A 15,791-nucleotide genomic window follows, 5' to 3' on the forward strand; every position below is an offset into this window, starting at 1 on the left:
GTGGCCCCTTTCTTTGAGATAACTCTGCACTAGTGCGAGCCGCAAATGCCACTTCCAGCTTAGCTGTGCAGAGGAAGAACAACAAGAAGAAGAAATATCTCGAAATATGTCCGTCAGGCCAGTTCCTTTGAGCTGAATCTGCAAATATCTCGGAAACGAAGCGAGCTATGGCAAAATGTTAAGAGACGTTTTTTGTAGAGAATTATGTTTCCTACAATTTATGTTCTATGATATTTTTTGATCAGAAGCGTAGTTTTCGAGATATATCGAGATATTTAAAAGTTCCGAAGCCGCACCAACATAATAGGGATACAGAAACACCGTGGCCCCTTTCTTTGAGATAACTCTGCACTAGTGCGAGCCGCAAATGCCACTTCCAGCTTAGCTGTGCAGAAGAAGAACAACAAGAAGAAGAAATATCTCGAAATATGTCCGTCAGGCCCCTTCCCTTGAGATAAATCTGCAAATATCTCGGAAACGAAGCGAGCTATGGCAAAATGTTGAGAGACCTTTTTTGTAGAGAATTAAGTTTCCTACTTTTTATGTTCTATGATATTTTTTGATCAGATGCGTAGTTCTCGAGATATATCAAGATATTTAAAAGTTCCGAAGCCGCACCAACATAATAGAGATACAGAAACAACGTGGCCCCTCTCTTTGAGATAACTCTGCACTATTGCGAGTTGGAAATGCCACTTCCAGTTTAGCTGTGCAGAAGAAGAACAACAAGAAGAAGAAATATCTCGAAATATGTCCGTCAGGCCCCTTCCCTTGAGATAAATCTGCAAATATCTCGGAAACGAAGCGAGCTATGGCAAAATGTTAAGAGACCCTTTTTGTAGAGAATTATGTTTCCCACAATTTCCGTTCTATGATATTTTTTGATCAGAAGCGTAGTTTTCGAGATATATCGAGATATTTAAAAGATCCGAAGCCGCACCAACATAATAGAGATACAGAAACACCGTGGCCCCTTTCTTCGAGATAACTCTGCACTATTGCGAGCTGCAAATGCCACTTCCAGCTTAGCTGTGCAGAAGAAGACCAACAAGAAGAAGAAATATCTCGAAATATGTCCGTCAGGCCCCTTCCCTTGAGAGAAATCTGCAAATATCTCGGAAACGAAGCGAGCTATGGCAAAATGTTAAGAGACCTTATTTGTGGAGAATTAGGTTTCCTACTTTTTATGTTCTATGATATTATTTCATCAGATGAGTAGTTCTCGAGATATATCAAGATATTTAAAAGTTCCGAAGCCGCACCAACATAATAGAGATACAGAAACACCGTGGCCCCTTTCTTTGAGATAACTCTGCACTATTGCGAGCTGCAAATGCCACTTCCAGCTTAGCTGTGCAGAAGAAGAACAACAAGAAGAAGAAATATCTCGAAATATGTCCGTCAGGCCCCTTCCCTTGAGATAAATCTGCATATATCTCGGAAGCGAAGCGAGCTATGGCAAAATGTTAAGAGACCTTTTTTGTAGAGAATTATGTTTCCTACAATTTATGTTCTATGATATTTTTTGATCAGAAGCGTAGTTTTCGAGATATATCAAGATATTTAAAAGTTCCGAAGCCGCACCAACATAATAGAGATACAGAAACACCGTGGCCCCTTTCTTTCAGATAACTCTGCACTATTGCGAGCTGGAAATGCCACTTCCAGTTTAGCTGTGCAGAAGAAGAACAACAAGAAGAAGAAATATCTCGAAATATGTCCGTCAGGCCCCTTCCCTTGAGATAAATCTGCATATATCTCGGAAACGAAGCGAGCTATGGCAAAATGTTGAGAGACCTTTTTTGTAGAGAATTAAGTTTTCTACTTTTTATGTTCTATGATATTTTTTGATCAGATGCGTAGTTCTCGAGATATATCAAGATATTTAAAAGTTCCGAAGCCGCACCAACATAATGGAGATACAGAAACACCGTGGCCCCTTTCTTTGAGATAACTCGGCACTACTGCGAGCTGGAAATGCCACTTCCAGTTTAGCTGTGCAAAAGAAGAACAACAAGAAGAAGAAATATCTCGAAATATGTCCGTCAGGCCCCTTCCCTTGAGATAAATCTGCAAGTATCTTGGAAACGAAGCGAGCTATGGCAAAATGTTAAGAGACCTTTTTTGTAGAGAATTAAGTTTCCTACTTTTTATGTTCTATGATATTATTTGATCAGATGCGTAGTTCTCGAGATATATCAAGATATTTAAAAGTTCCGAAGCCGCACCAACATAATAGGGATACAGAAACACCGTGGCCCCTTTCTTTGAGATAACCCTGCACTATTGCGAGCTGCAAATGCCACTTCCAGCTTAGCTGTGCAGAAGAAGAACAACAAGAAGAAGAAATATCTCGAAATATGTCCGTCAGGCCCCTTCCCTTGAGATAAATCTGCATATATCTCGGAAGCGAAGCGAGCTATGGCAAAATGTTAAGAGACCTTTTTTGTAGAGAATTATGTTTCCCACAATTTATGTTCTATGATATTTTTTGATCAGAAGCGTAGTTTTCGAGATATATCAAGATATTTAAAAGTTCCGAAGCCGCACCAACATAATAGAGATACAGAAACACCGTGGCCCCTTTCTTTCAGATAACTCTGCACTATTGCGAGCTGGAAATGCCACTTCCAGTTTAGCTGTGCAGAAGAAGAACAACAAGAAGAAGAAATATCTCGAAATATGTCCGTCAGGCCCCTTCCCTTGAGATAAATCTGCATATATCTCGGAAACGAAGCGAGCTATGGCAAAATGTTGAGAGACCTTTTTTGTAGAGAATTAAGTTTTCTACTTTTTATGTTCTATGATATTTTTTGATCAGATGCGTAGTTCTCGAGATATATCAAGATATTTAAAAGTTCCGAAGCCGCACCAACATAATAGAGATACAGAAACACCGTGGCCCCTTTCTTTGAGATAACTCGGCACTACTGCGAGCTGGAAATGCCACTTCCAGTTTAGCTGTGCAGAAGAAGAACAACAAGAAGAAGAAATATCTCGAAATATGTCCGTCAGGCCCCTTCCCTTGAGATAAATCTGCAAATATCTCGGAAACGAAGCGAGCTATGGCAAAATGTTAAGCGACTTTATTTGTAGAGAATTAAGTTTCCTACTTTTTACGTTCTATGATATTTTTTAATCAGATGCGTAGTTCTCGAGATATATAAAGATATTTTAAAGTTCCGAAGCCGCACCAACATAATAGAGATACAGAAACACCGTGGCCCCTTTCTTCGAGATAACTCTGCACTATTGCGAGCTGTAAATGCCACGTCCAGCTTAGCTGTGCAGAAGAAGAACAACAAGAAGAAGAAATATCTCGAAATATGTCCGTCAGGCCCCTTCCCTCGAGATAAATCTGCAAATATCTCGGAAAGGAAGCGAGCTATCGCAAAATGTTAAGAGACCTTTTTTGTAGAGAATTAAGTTTCCTACTTTTTATGTTCTATGATATTTTTTGATCGGATGCGTAGCTCTCGAGATATATCAAGATATTTAAAAGTTCCGAAGCCGCACCAACATAATAGAGATACAGAAACACCGTGGCCCCTTTCTTTGAGATAACTCTGCACTACTGCGAGCTGCAAATGCCACTTCCAGCTTAGCTGTGCAGAAGAAGAACAACAAGAAGAAGAATTATCTCGAAATATGTCCGTCAGACCCCTTCCCTTGAGATAAATCTGCAAATATCTCGGAAACGAAGCGAGCTATGGCAAAATGTTAAGAGACCTTTTTTGTAGAGAATTATGTTTCCCACAATTTACGTTCTATGATATTTTTTGATCAGAAGCGTAGTTTTCGAGATATATCGAGATATTTAAAAGATCCGAAGCCGCACCAACATAATAGAGATACAGAAACACCGTGGCCCCTTTCTTCGAGATAACTCTGCACTATTGCGAGCTGCAAATGCCACTTCCAGCTTAGCTGTGCAGAAGAAGACCAACAAGAAGAAGAAATATCTCGAAATATGTCCGTCAGGCCCCTTCCCTTGAGATAAATCTGCAAATATCTCGGAAACGAAGCGAGCTATGGCAAAATGTTAAGAGACCTTATTTGTGGAGAATTAAGTTTCCTACTTTTTATGTTCTATGATATTATTTGATCAGATGCGTAGTTCTCGAGATATATCAAGATATTTAAAAGTTCCGAAGCCGCACCAACATAATAGAGATACAGAAACACCGTGGCCCCTTTCTTTGAGATAACTCTGCACTATTGCGAGCTGCAAATGCCACTTCCAGCTTAGCTGTGCAGAAGAAGAACAACAAAAAGAAGAAATATCTCGAAATATGTCCGTCAGGCCCCTTCCCTTGAGATAAATCTGCAAATATCTCGGAAACGAAGCGAGCTATGGCAAAATGTTAAGAGACCTCTTTTGTAGAGAATTAAGTTTCCTACTTTTTATGTTCTATGATATTTTTTGATCAGATGCGTAGTTCTCGAGATATATCGAGATATTTAAAAGTTCCGAAGCCGCACCAACATAATAGAGATACAGAAACACCGTGGCCCCTTTCTTTGAGATAACTCTGCACTAGTGCGAGCCGCAAATGCCACTTCCAGCTTAGCTGTGCAGAGGAAGAACAACAAGAAGAAGAAATATCTCGAAATATGTCCGTCAGGCCAGTTCCTTTGAGCTGAATCTGCAAATATCTCGGAAACGAAGCGAGCTATGGCAAAATGTTAAGAGACCTTATTTGTGGAGAATTAAGTTTCCTACTTTTTATGTTCTATGATATTATTTGATCAGATGCGTAGTTCTCGAGATATATCAAGATATTTAAAAGTTCCGAAGCCGCACCAACATAATAGAGATACAGAAACACCGTGGCCCCTTTCTTTGAGATAACTCTGCACTATTGCGAGCTGCAAATGCCACTTCCAGCTTAGCTGTGCAGAAGAAGAACAACAAAAAGAAGAAATATCTCGAAATATGTCCGTCAGGCCCCTTCCCTTGAGATAAATCTGCAAATATCTCGGAAACGAAGCGAGCTATGGCAAAATGTTAAGAGACCTCTTTTGTAGAGAAATAAGTTTCCTACTTTTTATGTTCTATGATATTTTTCGATCAGATGCGTAGTTCTCGAGATATATCAAGATATTTAAAAGTTCCGAAGCCGCACCAACATAATAGAGATACAGAAACACCGTGGCCCCTTTCTTTGAGATAACTCTGCACTAGTGCGAGCCGCAAATGCCACTTCCAGCTTAGCTGTGCAGAAGAAGAACAACAAGAAGAAGAAATATCTCGAAATATGTCCGTCAGGCCCCTTCCCTTGAGATAAATCTGCAAATATCTCGGAAACGAAGCGAGCTATGGTAAAATGTTAAGAGACCTTTTTTGTAGAGAATTAAGTTTCCTACTTTTTATGTTCTATGATATTTTTTGATCAGATGCGTAGTTCTCGAGATATATCGAGATATTTAAAAGTTCCGAAGCCGCACCAACATAATAGAGATACAGAAACACCGTGGCCCCTTTCTTTGAGATAACTCTGCACTAGTGCGAGCCGCAAATGCCACTTCCAGCTTAGCTGTGCAGAGGAAGAACAACAAGAAGAAGAAATATCTCGAAATATGTCCGTCAGGCCAGTTCCTTTGAGCTGAATCTGCAAATATCTCGGAAACGAAGCGAGCTATGGCAAAATGTTAAGAGACGTTTTTTGTAGAGAATTATGTTTCCTACAATTTATGTTCTATGATATTTTTTGATCAGAAGCGTAGTTTTCGAGATATATCGAGATATTTAAAAGTTCCGAAGCCGCACCAACATAATAGGGATACAGAAACACCGTGGCCCCTTTCTTTGAGATAACTCTGCACTAGTGCGAGCCGCAAATGCCACTTCCAGCTTAGCTGTGCAGAAGAAGAACAACAAGAAGAAGAAATATCTCGAAATATGTCCGTCAGGCCCCTTCCCTTGAGATAAATCTGCAAATATCTCGGAAACGAAGCGAGCTATGGCAAAATGTTGAGAGAGCTTTTTTGTAGAGAATTAAGTTTCCTACTTTTTATGTTCTATGATATTTTTTGATCAGATGCGTAGTTCTCGAGATATATCAAGATATTTAAAAGTTCCGAAGCCGCACCAACATAATAGAGATACAGAAACACCGTGGCCCCTTTCTTTGAGATAACTCTGCACTACTGCGAGCTGGAAATGCCACTTCCAGTTTAGCTGTGCAGAAGAAGAACAACAAGAAGAAGAAATATCTCGAAATATGTCCGTCAGGCCCCTTCCCTTGAGATAAATCTGCAAATATCTCGGAAACGAAGCGAGCTATGGCAAAATGTTAAGAGACCTTTTTTGTAGAGAATTATGTTTCCCACAATTTACGTTCTATGATATTTTTTGATCAGAAGCGTAGTTTTCGAGATATATCGAGATATTTAAAAGATCCGAAGCCGCACCAACATAATAGAGATACAGAAACACCGTGGCCCCTTTCTTCGAGATAACTCTGCACTATTGCGAGCTGCAAATGCCACTTCCAGCTTAGCTGTGCAGAAGAAGACCAACAAGAAGAAGAAATATCTCGAAATATGTCCGTCAGGCCCCTTCCCTTGAGATAAATCTGCAAATATCTCGGAAACGAAGCGAGCTATGGCAAAATGTTAAGAGACCTTATTTGTGGAGAATTAAGTTTCCTACTTTTTATGTTCTATGATATTATTTGATCAGATGCGTAGTTCTCGAGATATATCAAGATATTTAAAAGTTCCGAAGCCGCACCAACATAATAGAGATACAGAAACACCGTGGCCCCTTTCTTTGAGATAACTCTGCACTATTGCGAGCTGCAAATGCCACTTCCAGCTTAGCTGTGCAGAAGAAGAACAACAAAAAGAAGAAATATCTCGAAATATGTCCGTCAGGCCCCTTCCCTTGAGATAAATCTGCAAATATCTCGGAAACGAAGCGAGCTATGGCAAAATGTTAAGAGACCTCTTTTGTAGAGAAATAAGTTTCCTACTTTTTATGTTCTATGATATTTTTCGATCAGATGCGTAGTTCTCGAGATATATCAAGATATTTAAAAGTTCCGAAGCCGCACCAACATAATAGAGATACAGAAACACCGTGGCCCCTTTCTTTGAGATAACTCTGCACTAGTGCGAGCCGCAAATGCCACTTCCAGCTTAGCTGTGCAGAAGAAGAACAACAAGAAGAAGAAATATCTCGAAATATGTCCGTCAGGCCCCTTCCCTTGAGATAAATCTGCAAATATCTCGGAAACGAAGCGAGCTATGGTAAAATGTTAAGAGACCTTTTTTGTAGAGAATTAAGTTTCCTACTTTTTATCTTCTATGATATTTTTTGATCAGATGCGTAGTTCTCGAGATATATCGAGATATTTAAAAGTTCCGAAGCCGCACCAACATAATAGAGATACAGAAACACCGTGGCCCCTTTCTTTGAGATAACTCTGCACTAGTGCGAGCTGCAAATGCCACTTCCAGCTTAGCTGCGCAGAGGAAGAACAACAAGAAGAAGAAATATCTCGAAATATGTCCGTCAGGCCAGTTCCTTTGAGCTGAATCTGCAAATATCTCGGAAACGAAGCGAGCTATGGCAAAATGTTAAGAGACGTTTTTTGTAGAGAATTATGTTTCCTACAATTTATGTTCTATGATATTTTTTGATCAGAAGCGTAGTTTTCGAGATATATCGAGATATTTAAAAGTTCCGAAGCCGCACCAACATAATAGGGATACAGAAACACCGTGGCCCCTTTCTTCGAGATAACTCTGCACTATTGCGAGCTGTAAATGCCACGTCCAGCTTAGCTGTGCAGAAGAAGAACAACAAGAAGAAGAAATATCTCGAAATATGTCCGTCAGGCCCCTTCCCTCGAGATAAATCTGCAAATATCTCGGAAACGAAGCGAGCTATGGGAAAATGTTAAGAGACCTTTTTTGTAGAGAATTAAGTTTCCTACTTTTTATGTTCTATGATATTTTTTGATCGGATGCGTAGCTCTCGAGATATATCAAGATATTTAAAAGTTCCGAAGCCGCACCAACATAATAGAGATACAGAAACACCGTGGCCCCTTTCTTTGAGATAACTCTGCACTACTGCGAGCTGCAAATGCCACTTCCAGCTTAGCTGTGCAGAAGAAGAACAACAAGAAGAAGAAATATCTCGAAATATGTCCGTCAGACCCCTTCCCTTGAGATAAATCTGCAAATATCTCGGAAACGAAGCGAGCTATGGCAAAATGTTAAGAGACCTTTTTTGTAGAGAATTATGTTTCCCACAATTTACGTTCTATGATATTTTTTGATCAGAAGCGTAGTTTTCGAGATATATCGAGATATTTAAAAGATCCGAAGCCGCACCAACATAATAGAGATACAGAAACACCGTGGCCCCTTTCTTCGAGATAACTCTGCACTATTGCGAGCTGCAAATGCCACTTCCAGCTTAGCTGTGCAGAAGAAGACCAACAAGAAGAAGAAATATCTCGAAATATGTCCGTCAGGCCCCTTCCCTTGAGAGAAATCTGCAAATATCTCGGAAACGAAGCGAGCTATGGCAAAATGTTAAGAGACCTTATTTGTGGAGAATTAGGTTTCCTACTTTTTATGTTCTATGATATTATTTCATCAGATGCGTAGTTCTCGAGATATATCAAGATATTTAAAAGTTCCGAAGCCGCACCAACATAATAGAGATACAGAAACACCGTGGCCCCTTTCTTTGAGATAACTCTGCACTAGTGCGAGCCGCAAATGCCACTTCCAGCTTAGCTGTGCAGAGGAAGAACAACAAGAAGAAGAAATATCTCGAAATATGTCCGTCAGGCCAGTTCCTTTGAGCTGAATCTGCAAATATCTCGGAAACGAAGCGAGCTATGGCAAAATGTTAAGAGACGTTTTTTGTAGAGAATTATGTTTCCTACAATTTATGTTCTATGATATTTTTTGATCAGAAGCGTAGTTTTCGAGATATATCGAGATATTTAAAAGTTCCGAAGCCGCACCAACATAATAGGGATACAGAAACACCGTGGCCCCTTTCTTTGAGATAACTCTGCACTAGTGCGAGCCGCAAATGCCACTTCCAGCTTAGCTGTGCAGAAGAAGAACAACAAGAAGAAGAAATATCTCGAAATATGTCCGTCAGGCCCCTTCCCTTGAGATAAATCTGCAAATATCTCGGAAACGAAGCGAGCTATGGCAAAATGTTGAGAGAGCTTTTTTGTAGAGAATTAAGTTTCCTACTTTTTATGTTCTATGATATTTTTTGATCAGATGCGTAGTTCTCGAGATATATCAAGATATTTAAAAGTTCCGAAGCCGCACCAACATAATAGAGATACAGAAACACCGTGGCCCCTTTCTTTGAGATAACTCTGCACTACTGCGAGCTGGAAATGCCACTTCCAGTTTAGCTGTGCAGAAGAAGAACAACAAGAAGAAGAAATATCTCGAAATATGTCCGTCAGGCCCCTTCCCTTGAGATAAATCTGCAAATATCTCGGAAACGAAGCGAGCTATGGCAAAATGTTAAGAGACCTTTTTTGTAGAGAATTATGTTTCCCACAATTTACGTTCTATGATATTTTTTGATCAGAAGCGTAGTTTTCGAGATATATCGAGATATTTAAAAGATCCGAAGCCGCACCAACATAATAGAGATACAGAAACACCGTGGCCCCTTTCTTCGAGATAACTCTGCACTATTGCGAGCTGCAAATGCCACTTCCAGCTTAGCTGTGCAGAAGAAGACCAACAAGAAGAAGAAATATCTCGAAATATGTCCGTCAGGCCCCTTCCCTTGAGATAAATCTGCAAATATCTCGGAAACGAAGCGAGCTATGGCAAAATGTTAAGAGACCTTATTTGTGGAGAATTAAGTTTCCTACTTTTTATGTTCTATGATATTATTTGATCAGATGCGTAGTTCTCGAGATATATCAAGATATTTAAAAGTTCCGAAGCCGCACCAACATAATAGAGATACAGAAACACCGTGGCCCCTTTCTTTGAGATAACTCTGCACTAGTGCGAGCCGCAAATGCCACTTCCAGCTTAGCTGTGCAGAGGAAGAACAACAAGAAGAAGAAATATCTCGAAATATGTCCGTCAGGCCAGTTCCTTTGAGCTGAATCTGCAAATATCTCGGAAACGAAGCGAGCTATGGCAAAATGTTAAGAGACGTTTTTTGTAGAGAATTATGTTTCCTACAATTTATGTTCTATGATATTTTTTGATCAGAAGCGTAGTTTTCGAGATATATCGAGATATTTAAAAGTTCCGAAGCCGCACCAACATAATAGGGATACAGAAACACCGTGGCCCCTTTCTTTGAGATAACTCTGCACTAGTGCGAGCCGCAAATGCCACTTCCAGCTTAGCTGTGCAGAAGAAGAACAACAAGAAGAAGAAATATCTCGAAATATGTCCGTCAGGCCCCTTCCCTTGAGATAAATCTGCAAATATCTCGGAAACCAAGCGAGCTATGGCAAAATGTTGAGAGACCTTTTTTGTAGAGAATTAAGTTTCCTACTTTTTATGTTCTATGATATTTTTTGATCAGATGCGTAGTTCTCGAGATATATCAAGATATTTAAAAGTTCCGAAGCCGCACCAACATAATAGAGATACAGAAACAACGTGGCCCCTCTCTTTGAGATAACTCTGCACTATTGCGAGTTGGAAATGCCACTTCCAGTTTAGCTGTGCAGAAGAAGAACAACAAGAAGAAGAAATATCTCGAAATATGTCCGTCAGGCCCCTTCCCTTGAGATAAATCTGCAAATATCTCGGAAACGAAGCGAGCTATGGCAAAATGTTAAGAGACCTTTTTTGTAGAGAATTATGTTTCCCACAATTTACGTTCTATGATATTTTTTGATCAGAAGCGTAGTTTTCGAGATATATCGAGATATTTAAAAGATCCGAAGCCGCACCAACATAATAGAGATACAGAAACACCGTGGCCCCTTTCTTCGAGATAACTCTGCACTATTGCGAGCTGCAAATGCCACTTCCAGCTTAGCTGTGCAGAAGAAGACCAACAAGAAGAAGAAATATCTCGAAATATGTCCGTCAGGCCCCTTCCCTTGAGAGAAATCTGCAAATATCTCGGAAACGAAGCGAGCTATGGCAAAATGTTAAGAGACCTTATTTGTGGAGAATTAGGTTTCCTACTTTTTATGTTCTATGATATTATTTCATCAGATGCGTAGTTCTCGAGATATATCAAGATATTTAAAAGTTCCGAAGCCGCACCAACATAATAGAGATACAGAAACACCGTGGCCCCTTTCTTTGAGATAACTCTGCACTATTGCGAGCTGCAAATGCCACTTCCAGCTTAGCTGTGCAGAAGAAGAACAACAAGAAGAAGAAATATCTCGAAATATGTCCGTCAGGCCCCTTCCCTTGAGATAAATCTGCATATATCTCGGAAGCGAAGCGAGCTATGGCAAAATGTTAAGAGACCTTTTTTGTAGAGAATTATGTTTCCTACAATTTATGTTCTATGATATTTTTTGATCAGAAGCGTAGTTTTCGAGATATATCAAGATATTTAAAAGTTCCGAAGCCGCACCAACATAATAGAGATACAGAAACACCGTGGCCCCTTTCTTTCAGATAACTCTGCACTATTGCGAGCTGGAAATGCCACTTCCAGTTTAGCTGTGCAGAAGAAGAACAACAAGAAGAAGAAATATCTCGAAATATGTCCGTCAGGCCCCTTCCCTTGAGATAAATCTGCATATATCTCGGAAACGAAGCGAGCTATGGCAAAATGTTGAGAGACCTTTTTTGTAGAGAATTAAGTTTTCTACTTTTTATGTTCTATGATATTTTTTGATCAGATGCGTAGTTCTCGAGATATATCAAGATATTTAAAAGTTCCGAAGCCGCACCAACATAATGGAGATACAGAAACACCGTGGCCCCTTTCTTTGAGATAACTCGGCACTACTGCGAGCTGGAAATGCCACTTCCAGTTTAGCTGTGCAAAAGAAGAACAACAAGAAGAAGAAATATCTCGAAATATGTCCGTCAGGCCCCTTCCCTTGAGATAAATCTGCAAGTATCTTGGAAACGAAGCGAGCTATGGCAAAATGTTAAGAGACCTTTTTTGTAGAGAATTAAGTTTCCTACTTTTTATGTTCTATGATATTATTTGATCAGATGCGTAGTTCTCGAGATATATCAAGATATTTAAAAGTTCCGAAGCCGCACCAACATAATAGGGATACAGAAACACCGTGGCCCCTTTTCTTTGAGATAACTCTGCACTATTGCGAGCTGCAAATGCCACTTCCAGCTTAGCTGTGCAGAAGAAGAACAACAAGAAGAAGAAATATCTCGAAATATGTCCGTCAGGCCCCTTCCCTTGAGATAAATCTGCATATATCTCGGAAGCGAAGCGAGCTATGGCAAAATGTTAAGAGACCTTTTTTGTAGAGAATTATGTTTCCTACTTTTTATGTTCTATGATATTTTTTGATCAGATGCGTAGTTCTCGAGATATATCAAGATATTTAAAAGTTCCGAAGCCGCACCAACATAATAGAGATACAGAAACACCGTGGCCCCTTTCTTCGAGATAACTCTGCACTATTGCGAGCTGTACATGCCACGTCCAGCTTAGCTGTGCAGAAGAAGAACAACAAGAAGAAGAAATATCTCGAAATATGTCCGTCAGGCCCCTTCCCTCGAGATAAATCTGCAAATATCTCGGAAAGGAAGCGAGCTATGGCAAAATGTTAAGAGACCTTTTTTGTAGAGAATTAAGTTTCCTACTTTTTATGTTCTATGATATTTTTTGATCGGATGCGTAGCTCTCGAGATATATCAAGATATTTAAAAGTTCCGAAGCCGCACCAACATAATAGAGATACAGAAACACCGTGGCCCCTTTCTTTGAGATAACTCTGCACTACTGCGAGCTGCAAATGCCACTTCCAGCTTAGCTGTGCAGAAGAAGAACAACAAGAAGAAGAATTATCTCGAAATATGTCCGTCAGACCCCTTCCCTTGAGATAAATCTGCAAATATCTCGGAAACGAAGCGAGCTATGGCAAAATGTTAAGAGACCTTTTTTGTAGAGAATTATGTTTCCCACAATTTACGTTCTATGATATTTTTTGATCAGAAGCGTAGTTTTCGAGATATATCGAGATATTTAAAAGATCCGAAGCCGCACCAACATAATAGAGATACAGAAACACCGTGGCCCCTTTCTTCGAGATAACTCTGCACTATTGCGAGCTGCAAATGCCACTTCCAGCTTAGCTGTGCAGAAGAAGACCAACAAGAAGAAGAAATATCTCGAAATATGTCCGTCAGGCCCCTTCCCTTGAGATAAATCTGCAAATATCTCGGAAACGAAGCGAGCTATGGCAAAATGTTAAGAGACCTTATTTGTGGAGAATTAAGTTTCCTACTTTTTATGTTCTATGATATTATTTGATCAGATGCGTAGTTCTCGAGATATATCAAGATATTTAAAAGTTCCGAAGCCGCACCAACATAATAGAGATACAGAAACACCGTGGCCCCTTTCTTTGAGATAACTCTGCACTAGTGCGAGCCGCAAATGCCACTTCCAGCTTAGCTGTGCAGAAGAAGAACAACAAGAAGAAGAAATATCTCGAAATATGTCCGTCAGGCCCCTTCCCTTGAGATAAATCTGCAAATATCTCGGAAACGAAGCGAGCTATGGTAAAATGTTAAGAGACCTTTTTTGTAGAGAATTAAGTTTCCTACTTTTTATGTTCTATGATATTTTTTGATCAGATGCGTAGTTCTCGAGATATATCGAGATATTTAAAAGTTCCGAAGCCGCACCAACATAATAGAGATACAGAAACACCGTGGCCCCTTTCTTTGAGATAACTCTGCACTAGTGCGAGCCGCAAATGCCACTTCCAGCTTAGCTGTGCAGAGGAAGAACAACAAGAAGAAGAAATATCTCGAAATATGTCCGTCAGGCCAGTTCCTTTGAGCTGAATCTGCAAATATCTCGGAAACGAAGCGAGCTATGGCAAAATGTTAAGAGACGTTTTTTGTAGAGAATTATGTTTCCTACAATTTATGTTCTATGATATTTTTTGATCAGAAGCGTAGTTTTCGAGATATATCGAGATATTTAAAAGTTCCGAAGCCGCACCAACATAATAGGGATACAGAAACACCGTGGCCCCCTTCTTTGAGATAACTCTGCACTAGTGCGAGCCGCAAATGCCACTTCCAGCTTAGCTGTGCAGAAGAAGAACAACAAGAAGAAGAAATATCTCGAAATATGTCCGTCAGGCCCCTTCCCTTGAGATAAATCTGCAAATATCTCGGAAACGAAGCGAGCTATGGCAAAATGTTGAGAGAGCTTTTTTGTAGAGAATTAAGTTTCCTACTTTTTATGTTCTATGATATTTTTTGATCAGATGCGTAGTTCTCGAGATATATCAAGATATTTAAAAGTTCCGAAGCCGCACCAACATAATAGAGATACAGAAACACCGTGGCCCCTTTCTTTGAGATAACTCTGCACTACTGCGAGCTGGAAATGCCACTTCCAGTTTAGCTGTGCAGAAGAAGAACAACAAGAAGAAGAAATATCTCGAAATATGTCCGTCAGGCCCCTTCCCTTGAGATAAATCTGCAAATATCTCGGAAACGAAGCGAGCTATGGCAAAATGTTAAGAGACCTTTTTTGTAGAGAATTATGTTTCCCACAATTTACGTTCTATGATATTTTTTGATCAGAAGCGTAGTTTTCGAGATATATCGAGATATTTAAAAGATCCGAAGCCGCACCAACATAATAGAGATACAGAAACACCGTGGCCCCTTTCTTCGAGATAACTCTGCACTATTGCGAGCTGCAAATGCCACTTCCAGCTTAGCTGTGCAGAAGAAGACCAACAAGAAGAAGAAATATCTCGAAATATGTCCGTCAGGCCCCTTCCCTTGAGATAAATCTGCAAATATCTCGGAAACGAAGCGAGCTATGGCAAAATGTTAAGAGACCTTATTTGTGGAGAATTAAGTTTCCTACTTTTTATGTTCTATGATATTATTTGATCAGATGCGTAGTTCTCGAGATATATCAAGATATTTAAAAGTTCCGAAGCCGCACCAACATAATAGAGATACAGAAACACCGTGGCCCCTTTCTTTGAGATAACTCTGCACTATTGCGAGCTGCAAATGCCACTTCCAGCTTAGCTGTGCAGAAGAAGAACAACAAAAAGAAGAAATATCTCGAAATATGTCCGTCAGGCCCCTTCCCTTGAGATAAATCTGCAAATATCTCGGAAACGAAGCGAGCTATGGCAAAATGTTAAGAGACCTCTTTTGTAGAGAAATAAGTTTCCTACTTTTTATGTTCTATGATATTTTTCGATCAGATGCGTAGTTCTCGAGATATATCAAGATATTTAAAAGTTCCGAAGCCGCACCAACATAATAGAGATACAGAAACACCGTGGCCCCTTTCTTTGAGATAACTCTGCACTAGTGCGAGCCGCAAATGCCACTTCCAGCTTAGCTGTGCAGAAGAAGAACAACAAGAAGAAGAAATATCTCGAAATATGTCCGTCAGGCCCCTTCCCTTGAGATAAATCTGCAAATATCTCGGAAACGAAGCGAGCTATGGTAAAATGTTAAGAGACCTTTTTTGTAGAGAATTAAGTTTCCTACTTTTTATGTTCTATGATATTTTTTGATCAGATGCGTAGTTCTCGAGATATATCGAGATATTTAAAAGTTCCGAAGCCGCACCAACATAATAGAGATACAGAAACACCGTGGCCCCTTTC

This window comes from Osmia lignaria, unplaced genomic scaffold (genome assembly GCF_051020975.1).
Source record: "Osmia lignaria lignaria isolate PbOS001 unplaced genomic scaffold, iyOsmLign1 scaffold0002, whole genome shotgun sequence".
NCBI lineage: Eukaryota > Metazoa > Arthropoda > Insecta > Hymenoptera > Megachilidae > Osmia > Osmia lignaria.